The sequence below is a fragment of the Narcine bancroftii genome, chromosome 11 (genome assembly GCF_036971445.1).
Source record: "Narcine bancroftii isolate sNarBan1 chromosome 11, sNarBan1.hap1, whole genome shotgun sequence".
NCBI classification, from domain to species: domain Eukaryota; kingdom Metazoa; phylum Chordata; class Chondrichthyes; order Torpediniformes; family Narcinidae; genus Narcine; species Narcine bancroftii.
The window spans coordinates 80,591,430-80,606,415 of NC_091479.1; the positions used below are offsets into that span (position 1 = coordinate 80,591,430).

At 41.6% G+C, this 14,986-nt stretch overlaps 1 protein-coding gene and 1 long non-coding RNA gene across 3 annotated transcripts in view; one reads left to right on the top strand and one right to left on the bottom strand.

Moving 5' to 3' along the window:
- The window catches only part of LOC138746011 (synapsin-3-like), a 226,831-nt gene that overhangs the window by 58,288 nt on the left and 153,557 nt on the right, over window positions 1-14,986 (top strand). The window lies entirely within an intron of this gene.
- On the bottom strand, window positions 9,485-13,868 carry LOC138746016 (uncharacterized). The gene is made up of 2 exons (XR_011346652.1): window positions 13,807-13,868; window positions 9,485-10,444 (listed from the first exon to the last, which is right to left on the bottom strand). It is a non-coding gene; the product is annotated as an uncharacterized lncRNA (long non-coding RNA).

Genomic DNA, 14,986 nt, shown 5'->3' on the forward strand with positions numbered 1-14,986 from the left:
CTCCTTTTAAAACTTAGGAGCATAATTAATAATGAAGAATGAATTTGAATAACTCCTAAATCTCATCATCTTAATTTAGCACACATTTCCCAGCTGTTGCAAGCAAAGAAAATAGTATATCATTTTAGTCTCAAGTAATGTCTTCTGTTAATGCAGAACCTTAACTCAGAGGCTAAAAGTGAGTGCCCTATTTGAAACTGACAACAGCGCAGGATACTTTGACCTGCAGCTTCTTGAGTGCAGTTGGAGGCAAGTGGGGAGTTTTCTTTCACATTCCTAACTTGTGCCTTTGGATCCTGGAAAGGCTTTAAGAGTCGGTCACGATAGGATACTCAGTTACCGATCGCCCCTGCTTGTTTCAATGAACTTTCTGCTCAGTGGTGACCTTCACCTACTGGGGTTAAGGATGCCAAATATCAGAGATTCCCTTTCATGAAGTCAATCATTGTCTGAAGTGAGTAATAAGTGGAACTCAGCAGTGATGATGCCCGAGTCTAGAATACTGGTTTAAAGATCTGCCATGCTTGGTCTCCAATAACCACAGTTATGGTCCTTTGAGCTAGCTGTGTCTCTATCCACTAGAGAATTTCCCTCTAATTTCCATTATATGGTAAAACCTCAACCCATGGGGGTTGTTAGATACCGGATAAGTGAATTTTCCTGTTGCTTAGGGTGGCACAGCTGCTGTAGAGGATGGCACAGTTGGTGTAGCAGTTAGCGCAGTTGTCAGGTTATCCAGTGTTGTGGATGTGAGCGGCACCAGCGACCCGGGTTCAAATGTAGATATGGAGTTTATATGTTCTTCCCATTCTTTATATGGATTTCCTCCCACATTCCAAACATGGATGGCAGGGGTGGCCAAATGACAGTCTGCTGCCCATTTATAAGTGGACCAGGGTGAATTTTTAAAAATATAATGGAATATGTCCTGTTAGAACATAGTCACTAACAATAAATTGCACTGTACTTACATAGGACTTCTCAGTTTTAGCACTAGATGCTGCTGTCATTTTGAACAACTACTAGACTGACCGTCAATAAAAACATTGACCTCAGTTGATTAAACACGGTAGAACCAAAAAGACGGAAAATTGCAAGGGAGTGCTGAAAATTTCAGACCCGGTGGGAAAATGAATATTTTTTCACTGAAGTTGGGACTACTGGAAGGAATCAGTTAACTTTAATAGCCTATCTAGAGATTTGCACATTGTATCATAATCATTGAGATGGACACTTGGCCATGAACTGTATTGACTGAGAGTTGTGGAGGAATGTTGGAGACGCCCTTGTCCCTTTCTTGATCTCTTCTCCTGTTCTTATTTTGCACCCAGCTTTTTTGCGATTTTTTTGAGAGTTTTATGAATTTAATTGTATTCATTTAAATTACATTTTAAAAGTAACAGATACAGAAATGCCTATTGTATTATGTGAGCGCATCAATAAGCTATTGTAATGTCAACAATTAAACTGTTCAGTAGTGTCATATAGTTATTTTGATAGAAAATGAATTTTCAATGGCACAGGGGTTTTCTGGTCTTTATATTTAAAAAAAAAACATCTTTCATGCAGTGTAACTGGTTGAAAACTCTCGGCCTTAATATCACTTGGCCCGTGACTTCTTATATTTTTCTGTACGTGGCCCACAACCAAAAAAGTTTGGCCATCCTGATTTGTGGGGTGAATAGGTTAATTGGTCACATGGATGTAATTGGGCGGCATGGACTGTAGGCAGGTAGAGCTGTTACTGTGCTGTAGCTCTAAAATTGAAAAAAAGGAAGGATTGGACTTTTTAAAAACCCAAGTGATAGAACAGAAATGACACAGTATTGAGTACAATTACAGGCAGGAACAAGCAAAGATGTTCACATGTAGAAGGTGGCATTGCCAGAAGATGGCGGTGTTCTTCAGAAGTTTGCATTGATTTGCTTTCAGTCTTATTGCAGTGTAGTTTTGATCCTCTAACACCATCGATATTTAGAATATGTGATAATTACAGAGAAAATGGATAAGTACTGCACCAGCATTTAATTGAGAATATTACAAAATATTGAATTAAAGGTTTGCAAAAATACAAATGGTGGAGTTCTCAGAGGTACCTGTAATTTGAAGTCCTCCCATTGCACATTTTTGCTTTCAGGAAAAAAAACTGATTCAGAAAATTTTGATGCCAACTGGCTAAAACATTGTATCTCTTTTTCCTGCTGCTCTTGATGCCTTATATGTTAATTAATTCCAGTAATTTATGTTTTACTGCAGTTTTCCACCAACTGCTTTTGTTGCAGGAAATACTGATGTGTCCTGGCTTTGGATGTGTATAAAGCATTAATCAGGTAGATATTTTTGGAGCAGATACCTTTTGTGATGACGTGAAATCTGATTATCACTCATTTTCTGATTTTTAAAGTTTTGGCCCTTTATTCAAGATTCTTTTATTGTCATGTAGTAAAACAGGAGTAATATTACACAAAATTGACTTTAGTCTGCTGAAAGGCAGACAAAGATTCACCATTATCAGAAATTGCTTGGTGCCCCTTACAGTCAGAGAAAGAGAAGCAAAAAAGAGTCGCTAAAGAATCACCGAGTGTCCATGTATTAGCCTCCAGCACTCCCGCAGGCCTCCGCAGCCACATAGATTCCAGTCCAAACCGTCAGCAACTCAAGCTCCAGATCCAAACCCCTGACATGATCAGGAAGCTTTCAGCACCCTTGATATCCTCCCACCTCCTGGCTCAGATACCTGGTACCCTTGCACCCAGTTTCCAGGAGTCTGCAGCCTGGTGTGAGTCCTTTGACCGCAGTCGCCAGCAGACCATAGCTTGCACAGGTTCCTTGCCTCGAGTCACCAATAGTCTATGTGTCCTTCAGCCGCAAAGCCCCTCACTGGCTTGCCGCCATGGACGCCATCCCATAGGGTCAGTGTTTATTCAGGATGCGTCATCAGAGGAAACAGTTCCACTGTACCAGGATGGATTATTGTGTTGAGCTCTGTTCCTCTCACTGAAGGTCTCCAATAAGGACCAATTATTGGACAAAATCTGGAGACATATTGGAAACGAAAAGTTCTAATTTCATTTTTTTTTCTTGGTTTTAACAATATGGACCACAGAAGAACTTGTAGTAATGGTGAATTCATTGCAATAATTAAAAAAAGATCATGCAAGAATGTTAGGGTTTGTAAGCGGAGCCAACATTTAATTTCCCACTCCATTTACTCTTCAGAAGCTGTGGGGAGCTGCCTCCTTTAACTTCTGCAGCCCCAAGGTGGGATGGACCCACAATGATGTTAGGGAGTGAAACGTGAAAGTCTGCGGATGCTGTGATTGCAGTAAAAAATGCAAAAGTGCTGGAGGAACTCAGCAGGGCTCACAGCGTCCATTGGAGGTGAAGCTATATAATCAACGTTTCGGGCCAGAGTCCTCCTTCAAGGTAGGTGCTGTTCGGCAGGGAGTTGCAGGATTTTGTCCAAGTGATGGTGAAGGAACAGAGATTATACTTGCAGGTCAGCATGTGGCCTGAGGGGCATATTTCAGGTTGTGCTGCGGCCTTTATCCAACTAGATGATAGAGGTCGTGCGTTTGGAAGGTGCTCTGTTGGAATCCGTTGCAGTGCAAATTGTAGATGGTACGAACTGTGTTGCTGTGCATTGGTGGTGAACCATTGTGGATAGATATTGATAATGGGAGAGTCAGTGATGGTAATGCCACTGAATGTCAGGGTGTCATTGAGTGTTGACTCTACTCCTGGCCTTATGATTGAAGGAAGATCATTGATTAAAGCGGCTGAAGATCTTTTGCCTTGGACAGAGATGCCATATTCTGACTTAACGTAAACTTTTAATGTATTCCACTGCAAGTCAAAGAGCTATGTGGGAAGCAGTGAAGAGTGCAGGAGTGTGCAGGAGAATATTCCTTTGTTAATATAGTTCTGCTCCAGTTCCCTGTCTGCATCTGCTCATTCTTCATCTGGTAGTACAACCACATTGAACCCATTCATCATGGTGGTGCACAGGCTGCGTGTAACATTGAATGTCTATGGTTCACAAGGGTCCTTTTTCAGCAGATCGTGTCACTAAATGCTACTTGTTATGATGCCTTGGCACATAAAGCAAGTAAAGAAAAATATTCACCTACAAAGTTCTTTTGAAAGCTGGGGATCATAGAAAGGGTGCAAAGTTGCTATCTTGTCAGATTATTAACAAAAAATAATGTTGCCGCCTCCGGAACTGCTGTAACGTGAGTGCTGCCGCTGGTGCGGACCTGGAGGAGCGGGGAGCGGAGACACAGTGCTGCTCCGCAGGGTCCTTCCACCAAGTCCAAACACCAAGGGCTCTGTGCAGGCTTTGAACTGACTGTTAGAGGAGCCAACAGTGGTTTTTATTTTAATTTAAATCCTGCAACCTCAGGCACTATTTATTGTCAAGTAATAAAACAGAAATGTAATATTACACAAAATTGCCTTTAGCCTCTCATTAGGCAGACAAGATTTACCATTAGCATGGCCCATCGACTCTTCGTCAGAAAAAAAGCAAATGAGATTCCCCCACCACCCCCCCCCCCCACCCCCGAGTCGCTGAGTGTCTGTGGATTCACCTCCAGCGATCGTGCAGCCTCTACAGCCGCACAGAACTCCAGTTCAAACCATTGTCAACCCAGGCCTAGACACACAGAGGTGATGCATGATGCAGCATTAGCAAGCTTTGATAACACATCGTCTGGCTCCTGCAGGTCCAAAGCATAAATTTGCTGCCTACTATGTTCCTTGCGAACTGAGCAGATGAGGGTTGCTGTGGCTTACTGGCTCCTGCAGTGCCTTGTTTGTGCCATCAGATGGCCTTGCTTCACTTGGAATATGTGTGGTCGATTAGAACGGAGAACTGATGCTTGCAGGAGTGTGAGCAAGAATGGCTGCTGTCCCTACGTAGGGAAGACAAATACTACCTTGCTTTAGCCTGCCCACTTCTTTGAAGGCAGGGTATTCAATATGTTTTGCAAATGCTTTTTGCCCTGGTCATTATTTACGCTGCCCTCGTACTAAATGTGAATTATTTCTCTCCTTTGTCCTGAACATCCAATGTACAACATGCATCGAGCTGGGACTGGTGTTGATCAGAGCGTGTTTCAGTAGACTGCCATTCATTGTTGCTGCTTTGTCAATATGGGGAACCCAGAAGCAAAGAAACATGTAGCAGAGCTCATTGCATTGTGTTGACTTATTGAAAATGCTATGATAATCCAAGTTGCTCAATCACAGGTAACTGTTCAACTTCCTTTTAAAATGATTCATACAAATCATCTTTCATCATCTGATGACACAGGAGTAACCCGAAATAAAGCAGAGATCGAAGGCACCTGATTATTGGGCTTGAAGTCACGGTATAAAGAAACAATGATTTGTATGTAGAACCTTGCAATGCCATTCAACTTCATGGAGAACTGATCTCTTTTGAAGGGTAATTGGAAAGTCAGAATGTGATGGCTGTTGTCGGAATTGCAAACTCCCACAATTAATGATGAAATAAATGACCAGAGACTGGCCATTTTGTGGTGGTAGAGGAGGATAAATGTTACAAGGAAATAGCCGAGGACTGCCTGGCTCTTAGAAAATGTTGTCAGCAAATTTCCACCTTCTCTTGATTAGCCAGATGGGGTCTTGGTTTAGTGGCATAACCTCAGACAGTGCAATCACTTTGTATTTTGTGAAATAATTAATTCAAGTTGAACCTTAGTTGATGAAAAAGAACCTTGTGCTGTCCAATTTATTTGGCAGGGAACCATGAAACAAGTGCAGCCTCATTGGCACAAGACTATCAGGTGGACTAGAACGAGGCGGAGAATTCACCTGGAGGTCAGGAAAGGTTCAGGATTGTTCAGCTCAGGTAGAAGACAGGGGGTGGGCTAAAACGTGGAAAATTTGGACTCTATAGGACATCTGAAGGGACTCTAAGAAAGGGTGGAGTGATCATTATGTAATAGGGCAAAGATGTGGGCAATGAATCAGGGAGAGCTCAGCAGCACTTTATTGCTCTTTCATATTTTTGAGACTTAAATTAAGGACTTTAAATATTAATATCAGATTTGGGGATCTAGATTGATGTACATTAACAAATTAAATCCTTTTGATTAAACTATTTGTTGGCAAAAGCTCTATGGGGACTTCATATTTGTAATGTGTTAGTGGAGCAGCTGTATGGATGTGGAAATACATTTTAGAAGTTACGTGGACCATTCTGACAGTTGAATGTTTTTCAGTTTCCATAAGGCTGTTGATGAAGCTCTATATTTAGCATGTTTTACTCAACAACAATAGAACGACCAAGAAATTTTGCATTGATGACAAGTTTTGGGCGATACAGCTGAGGTAGAAGAAGCAAGGCAGTAATCCAAGTGCAAGGCATTTCAAACAGTGATGACTGAAGGCCACCTAGAAATGTAGAGAGGACACCACTGACTCAAGTTCAGAGTACATACATGACATCACTTACAACTCTGAGATTCTTTTTTCTGTGGGTCAGGCAGAATCATCACTTATTGATAGTTTAAACTGTACTCAAGAAAAAGACATATATAAAAGAGAGAAATGTAAAGAAAGAAAGAAATGTAAACAAGCTGACTGCAAATACAGAAAGCAAAATTCAATAATATATAATGCGCACAGCATGAACCCTTAAATGAGTCCCTGATTGAGTTTGTCGTTTAGGAGACTGATGGTGGAGGGGTAGCAGCTATTCCTGAACCTGGTGGTACGAGTCTTGTGGCACCTTTACCTCTTTCCTGATGACGGTTGCGAGAACAGAGCATGTGCTGGGTGGTGTGGATGATTGCTGCTGGGAGGATTCCATGTAGACTTTCTTAATGGTGTGGAGAATTTTGCCTGTGATATACTGGACTGTGCCCACTACCTTATGCAAGGCTTTCCGCTCAGAGGCATACCAGGCCATGATGCAGCCGGTCAGCACACTGTCCCCTACATATCTGTGGAAGTTTGTCAAGGTTTCTGATGTCATACCATGTCATACCTCCGCAATTCCTGAGGAAGTAGAGGCATTAATGTGCTTTCTTCATGATTACGTTAGAATGTTGGGTCCAATGAAGATCCTCCAAGATAGTGACTCCCAGGAATTTAAATTTGCTCACCCTCTCCACCTCTGATTTCCAATGATCACTGGTTTTCCCTTCCTAAAGTCAACAATCAGCTCCTTAGTTTGGGTGACATTGCCTGAGTGGTTTTTGTTAGTACACTATTCAGCCAACTTTTCAATCTCCCTCCTGTATGATGACTCATAGTCTCTTTTTATACAACCCCCCTACTCTGGTATCGTTAATGAATTTGCAAATGGCGTTGTACTGAGGCACATAGTTGCAGGTGTAAAGCAAGTAGAGCAGGGGGCTAAGTACGCAGCCTTGTGATGCTCCCGGGACGGATGGAGATTGTGCAGGAGATGTTCTGGCCAATTCACACTGATACAGGCCTGAAGGTGAAGAAATCCAGGATCCAGTTACACAGTGAGGAGGCATTAATGTCCAAGTCTTGGAGCTTTGCTGAACAGTTTGGACGCGAGGATGATGTTGAATGCTGAATTATACTTGATAGAAAACATCCTGACATCTAAATCTTTGCTGACCAGGTCCAGGTGACTGCTCTGTATGTGGAAAGAGTGAAGGTGTTGCTGAACGCAAATGCTATCAATTTTCCAAAGAAGGCACAGAACGGAGTAACATGGCCACATGTAAAAAGAGGAAGGTGATATCACCACTCTGAGATGAATGAAAGGCTAGTTAGTTTATGGACCACAGATGAGAATCCAATAGGATATTAAAATATTCAAGGGGCATTTTAATCCATTGCCTTCATTAATTTTTGTTTTGTGAATGACACCCCCCCAGTATGTACAACCAGGAGTGATAGTTGGGGAATAAGTTGTCAAGGCACTGGTTGAGAGATGCTGCTTTTGAATCTTTCAGTGTTGGGTGCAGTGGGAGAGTTAGGTGTGCAAGACGACATTTGGCTGAATTCAAGTAAAACAATGTAACGTGCAGTTCATCCCCAATTATGGGAAATGCATTGATGATTTATAATAATGGTTTGTTTGGAGTATCAGGCATGAAAGAAGTCTGCAGAAATGACACCGGCAGTGGACTTTCTTCATAGCAAAGTTAAGTGATCACATGAATACCACTGGCTGGAAGAGGGAAGGGTGAGGGTGGAAAAGTCAGCAGGCCTTCCTATTGGCTGTGATGGCGTCAAAGTGATTGTTCAGGATGTCCCACCTCTAAACCAGGCACATCACACAGGGTTTACCTCCTATGGATGCTGCGAGATTGGCTGAGTTCCTCTCGCATCTCCTATGTGTTTTTGCATTGCATAGGTGTGCATAGAGGTACAAGGACTGCCTAAAGAAATCTCTTGGTGCCTGCCACATTGACCACCGCCAGTGGGCTGATCTCGCCTCAAACCGTGCATCTTGGCGCCTCACAGTTCGGCGGGAAGCAACCTCCTTTGAAGAAGACCGCAGAGCCCACCTCACTGACAAAAGACAAAGGAGATAAAACCCAACACCCAACCCCAACCAACAAACTTTTCCCTGCAACCGCTGCAACCGTGTCTGCCTGTCCCGCATAGGACTTGTCAGCCACAAACGAGCCTGCAGCTGACGTGGACATTTACCCCTCCATAAATCTTCGTCCGTGAAGCCAAGCCAAAGAAGAAGGTGTGCTGGTTCCAAAAGAAGACCACTGCAGGTAAAGGAAGTCATCTCGGTCAAGGCACAGAAGCAAAGAACAGAGTTGTGTTGGGATTGTGAGTGAAGAGGTGGAGTTGGGTAGGTTACATTGAAGTTGCCAAGTAACTACAGCTGTATCGATGGCAAACGTCATGGTCATGTACATTGATATTGCTGCAAGCTGGTGGCCACAGCAGTATCACCAGCTGTAGCTCCCACAGGGTGATCCTGGAGAACAGAAACCTGATAGCCATTGTTCAGCAATCAAAAAAGGTTGAGAAGATAAGCCTGAGGAAGTAGATGAGATGTGTAGGTAATGCCAACTGTGGGGGATGGTGTGCTGACTGTGGTACGAGTACCAACGAACTGGCACCAATGTTGAGGAGCACACATCAGAAGAGGTTCTGCAGCTGGGCCAAAAGGTGAGAGGATTTTCTTGAGACAAAGAAAGTCAGGAGTAGGATTGAAGTTTGCAGTGGTCGGGTGCACCATGAATTGCTAGGAGGGGCAGTTTTGCAGAGCTAAGGCCGAGGATGGAATTACATGACGATGCTCCCAGGTGAAAGGTTGTGGTGTGAGATGGAGATACAGGTATACCCCACCTTACAAAACTAGACCGTTCCTGTGAAACCTCTCATAAGCCAAAACGGCATAAAGCAGTGGTTCTCAACCTTTTTTACCCTAGGCCCCACTTTAATTTTTCAAAAAAACATATTCCCTCCCCCCCCACCCCATTGGTGGAAAAAAGTTATATATTCAAAAGAATTTTTAATTAAATTATTTACTGCAAGTGTATTTCAATTCAGTTAAGGTTGGGAATACACTGGAGCACATTTCATATTCACCTAATACTTCAATATGTCAACCATCTCAAACACACATTCAACAATTGTCTCACTTCAGTGGGAACCTTGCCCCTGACGTTGGCTGCAGATTTTTTTGATTTGAGGGACCAATTTTGTTAGTTTCAACCTTCAATTTCCACATTTTATAATCTCCAGTCGTTTTTTTCTTAGCTTGTAGCAAATCACAAACACCACTGAAGCCACGTTCGACTAAATAAGGTGATGGAAAATGTAACAATAGTTCCCTTGCTAAAGTAGCCGAGTTTGGGTATTTCTTTTCGATTTTGTTAGACGGGCACATCATGGTTCCTTTCGTTTTGAACAGAGTTTTCACAGATTCATCCCATTGTATTGAGAACTTCTCCATAAGCTGTTTTTCAACATTTTGACCCATGTCATCTATTTTGTTACTCAATGGCACTATTACTCAGTGGCATTGCTCGGACATCTTTGCCATCCTTTTGCAGAACTAGTTTGAGAAACAATGATATTGCAGGTTTAATCAGTTCCCCCGCAATTGTATGATTCTTCCCATGTTTTGCTGGTCAGCAGAGAAATTTCACAGCTCGCTTCAAGGGTACGATTCAGGGCTGCAGCTTGCCCAGCGAATAATGAAATGATTTTTGATCTGTTTTCAAACTTCTCTTTCAGTGATTTAAAATATTCCAATTTCAAATTGACATGGTTAGGATGTTTTACCCTCAAATTAACCTCAAGATGGCCTGCTTTCATTGATTCATTTGTCAAAGTCTGTTGACATAATAGGCAAATTCATCGTGTACAGCAGTTATAAACCCAAATTTCAAGAACTCCATGGAACATTGATGAACCTTTTGCTTGCTTGGTCTGCTCATTTTGAATATATAACAGCGTGAGCTCCCTGAAACAGATTAATCAATATTTTATAATGTCTTTGAATTTAAAAATGTAATAATAGGAAGAATACTGACCCTAAAATAAATGAAAAAAAAAGAGCACGGTTTCTGTCATTTTTCTCTCTCAGAGAGTGCATCAAAACTACGCCAGCCTGTAAAAGTAGATGACACAATTTTCTTGTTTATTTTCATTGTGTGATGACATTGTTTAATGGGTTTATTGTATTGTATATGTTGAACATTTAGTGGGTGAGGAGAGAGGTGGGAAGGGAGGGGGAAAAGGGGAGAAAATGACACTGTGTATACTCAAGAGGGAAATGTTTGTGTGTATTTTGGTCAGTATGGTTCATAGTGTGAAAAATAAAAATTAAAAAAAATCTACGCCAGCCTCATACTTGACTATCTGGGGTTCCTTTTCCCTGATCTTGGCGTCCCCCTCAGGCTGGCATCTGGGGTGGACCCCACAACCCCCGCCCCCAGCAATGCGCTAGTGCACAAAGATACATACAGATACAGGTCTCACTCACTACTGATCTGAAAAAGTAAAGGGGTAAGGACGGAGACGTAATTGTTGAGATAATTTGGAATCCTCGTCGCCATTGAGATAATTTGGAATGATTGATAATAAGACCAGTCAGAAAAAATATAATTATAATGTTAACCAAGGCTAACAACAGTTAAAATAAGAAACAACAGAGAAACATTGGAAGAACAAAAACACATGTTATGAAAATAAAAAAAACCAAAGTGATTTTACTTGGAAGTGACCACAATTATCCTGTACTGAAAGTGTTGCAAGTCACTTCTTTCATACCAACATAATGAGTTTATATTTTAAACCAACTTTTTAATTATTTCCCAAAATGTTCTTGCACCCCACGCCCCACCAAAATATTCCCTCATCCCACTTTGAGAATCTATGGCATAAAGCGAAGACCCATTCACTACTATTGAAGGCTATTTTTGTGAAAGCAAACACCCATTCAAACCCTTTTGTAAAAGCAAATGTAGGTTTCTTCATAAAAGTGAATTTTCATAAAGCAAGTATTTGTAAAACAGGGTTATACCTGTAACGGGGGTATACCTGTAATGGGGTTATACCTAGCGGAACCTCTAAAGAAATGTGTAAGGCTTGACTTAAACCTGGGGACTTGCAGAGTAGTGAACAGTTCAAAAGAGAGTTCTGATTTTGTTCTTTAGATGCAAAAGAGTGTGTTGTCCAAAATTTTAGGACATTGCTTATCCACTGGAATGATAGGAGGGCAAAGGTTCAAGGTGAGATGTGATAACAGGTTATCTTAATCAAGGTGACTGGTCCTGCTCTGGTAGATATGACTGTACAGAGCTTGAAAAGTGTGCGAGTATTGAAACCTGCTGTGCACAGAGTCAGTTGAATAATAAAATAAATTGTGTTGCATGTGAAGCTAATCCAAGGAATCTTAAGATCCCATACATGCCTCAGACCTGGACTTCCTGATGTCTGCATAGTTCTCTGCTGCTAAAGAAAGTTGAGAATACAAAGGCAGAGTTGTGAGTCCAGGCAACCATTCAGAGAGTGGGTCAGTCAGTGGCTTCCTCATTTCAAAATGGTAAACGGAGAAAGGGAAGGTCTAATGTCCAGAGGGAAGGTACAGTGAAACGCGGGGTATGACACAGTGTGAAAGGAAGACAATGCAAAGGATTCAGAAAAAATGTTGGACAATATTAATTTGTTTGTGATGCTTGGAAATATTTTGGAAACAATGTATAATTGTTAGAAACATTGTAATTATTGTGGTATTAAATGAGTCAAAATGTCCCCTGCCTGTTTCTATTTTGTATGTTCATTAGAATATGAATTTTCGGCATTCATAGCTATGTGTCGTCAAAATAACATTTTAGTACACGTTTATCATGCTGTAAACTGATTGGAAAAGTCATTTATTGTTTTTTTTTTCCAGAATCTCAAGTACATACTTTAGAGTTTTTAAACATAGTTTGTTGTAGCCAAGGGGACTACAAAATATATAGGTTTATGTTCAGCTAAATTTTTGAGTATATGTTTTGCAAGTAATTAGTTATATGATATTACATACTGTGTAAATAGGTAAGAAAATTAAGTATATGGATAATTTTCTCTGTTGTATGGTTACTTTTCAAAGATAAAGATGTATAGCAGGGGTGGCCAAACTGCGGCTCGTGATCCACATACAGCTCTTTGACATGAATGTGCAGCTCGCAGAGGTATTTTTGATGTGTAGTGTTTGTGGTCGTGGCTTACGATTGCGTGATTGTGGTGTGTGTGGCTTGCAGAGTGTAGGTGTGATCCAGGCCTCCTGCCCATCTAAACTCCCGACACCATGGCCTCCTGTCCATCCAGGCTTCTAATGCCCTGGCCGCTTGCCCTCTGGAGCTCCTGATGCTCCAGCCACCAGCCCTTTGGATCTCCCAAAGCCCCTGCCGTTGTCCCATCCAAGCTTGCGACACCCCAGCCACCTGCCCATCCAATCTCCCAATACCCGGGCTACCTGCCCATCTGAGCTCCTGATGCTCCAGCCGCCCATCCATCTGAGCTCCCGGTATCCCCGAAGCACTCCTATCCAAGCTCCTAACGCCCCAGCTTCACTCCTATCTGAGCACCGGCTACCCGCCCATGCGAGCTCCTGAAGTTCCAGCCTCCCACCCACCCATTGGAGCTCCTGACATCCCGAACGCAGACTTACCATCAGTTCCTGGCCAGCTATCTGAGTGCCTGACACCTTGAACGACTCAGGTACTTGCTATGGTCAAAAGTTGTATGTTTAGGGGATCAATTGTATAATAAATTTACCATAAAAATTGGTCTACAAAATTTAACTATTACGAGGGTATGTTTACATTTTGATTATTGAAACTAATGCAAATTAGCATTTTAAAAACAACATACATGAATTATTATTACATGTATTTCTTAATATTGATATTTTAAAAATTGTATCAAAATGTGCAAGTTAGAGTGAAAACGTGTATGTAATACTTTTTCATGTGGCTCTCAAACATCTGAAGTCTATCATATCTGGCTGTTCAGCAAGTTTGGCCACCCCCTTCAGTATATGAGTTAAACAAGAAAGTCTTTAGGGACTGTAATTGTAGTTTAATACTCAAAAATCCTGGAGAAACTCAGCAGGCCACATAAGAATTCATAAGAAGCAAAGATATATATGGTAATGCTTTAGGCCTGACCCCTTCGTCAAGGTATAATCAATGACCTTGACAAAGGGCTCAGGCCTGAAACATTGGTTACAGTATTTGAGTATGCATCGAGCTTTATGAGCCATGTGATGTGATCTCATATTAATTACTGCTAATATAATAATGTTTTGTTAGAAGCTCTATCCTTGCTACTTACCTAACGGAACAGGAATGAGCCTATGGATGTCAACAGTTGCAACAATCATTAATTGTGAAACATAACGTCCATTTGAATTAAGTGAGTTCAGGTTAACCATTAACATGATAAATAGATACCCAAGTACACACTGGGTTCGACTTTGACCATTCAACTCTAGTTGCTTTGTAAAAAAAATTAGCCTAATTGATTAAGTGGTTCAAACTAGTTTATGTGAGGTGGGGATATCTGACCTGATCATCAAAAAAAACCTCTGATTTAGGTCATGTCACAAATATATTTCAAAGGACTTTTTGCACAACGGATCATTCAGAAAGGAGTAATTTAGATCAGTGCACAGGGAATGGTACCAGCTCCTCGATAAACTCATTGTGTCTTTGTCATCCACAAAGATGGGTTCTCCAGCAAATGCAGGTATATCTGAATTATCAGACCAAACTGCAGGTATTGCCTTGTTGGGACTGATAGTAAATAATATTCTGTTGGATTGGAGGTCGTTTCCGAGGCAGTGCCATTACTGCCCCTGTAGGTTCTACAGTGGCTGTTGTTCTCCTTGGACTACCTAATGCTGACATTGGGGTACAATATGCTAAAATATTTTATCCTCTATCACTGTCATCCATAAACACAACAGCACAAACAGTTCAAAAGAGAATGTATCACTCAGCCCTCAGTGCAGATGCATGCAAACTTTAACCCTGTCTGGTGTCCGCATTATGAAAGGCTATTCTGGTAGCATTTCAGAAAATGTTGTGCGTTGGTTACAGAGAGGTCTTGTGCACGCTTATAATTCTAAGTATGTATCTGTTGTTGTTACTACCATTGTGGTAAACAAGATCAGAGTGAACACATCCTGAATTCCGATTTGTCTCCCTTCATTCTTGGCACATTTGGCCTCTGATATGCTGGTAAAGTCCAGTCAAGAATCTTAATCCATCTGCAGCCTGAACATGTGAATCCTGGAGCTGACAGCCAGGCTTCTGTATCAGGGCAGTCAACCATAGCATTTGGACTGATGGAGCTTTCAGAGTGATTTAAAAACTTTTCATTGCATAGGCAACTAAATCACCTCCGTTAATACTGCCTAACCATCAGACCCCACATTAGGTTCACCAAGATTCATTCAAACAGATTAATTCAGGTGGCCCAGCACCCAGACACAGGCTGAGAAAGACCTGAT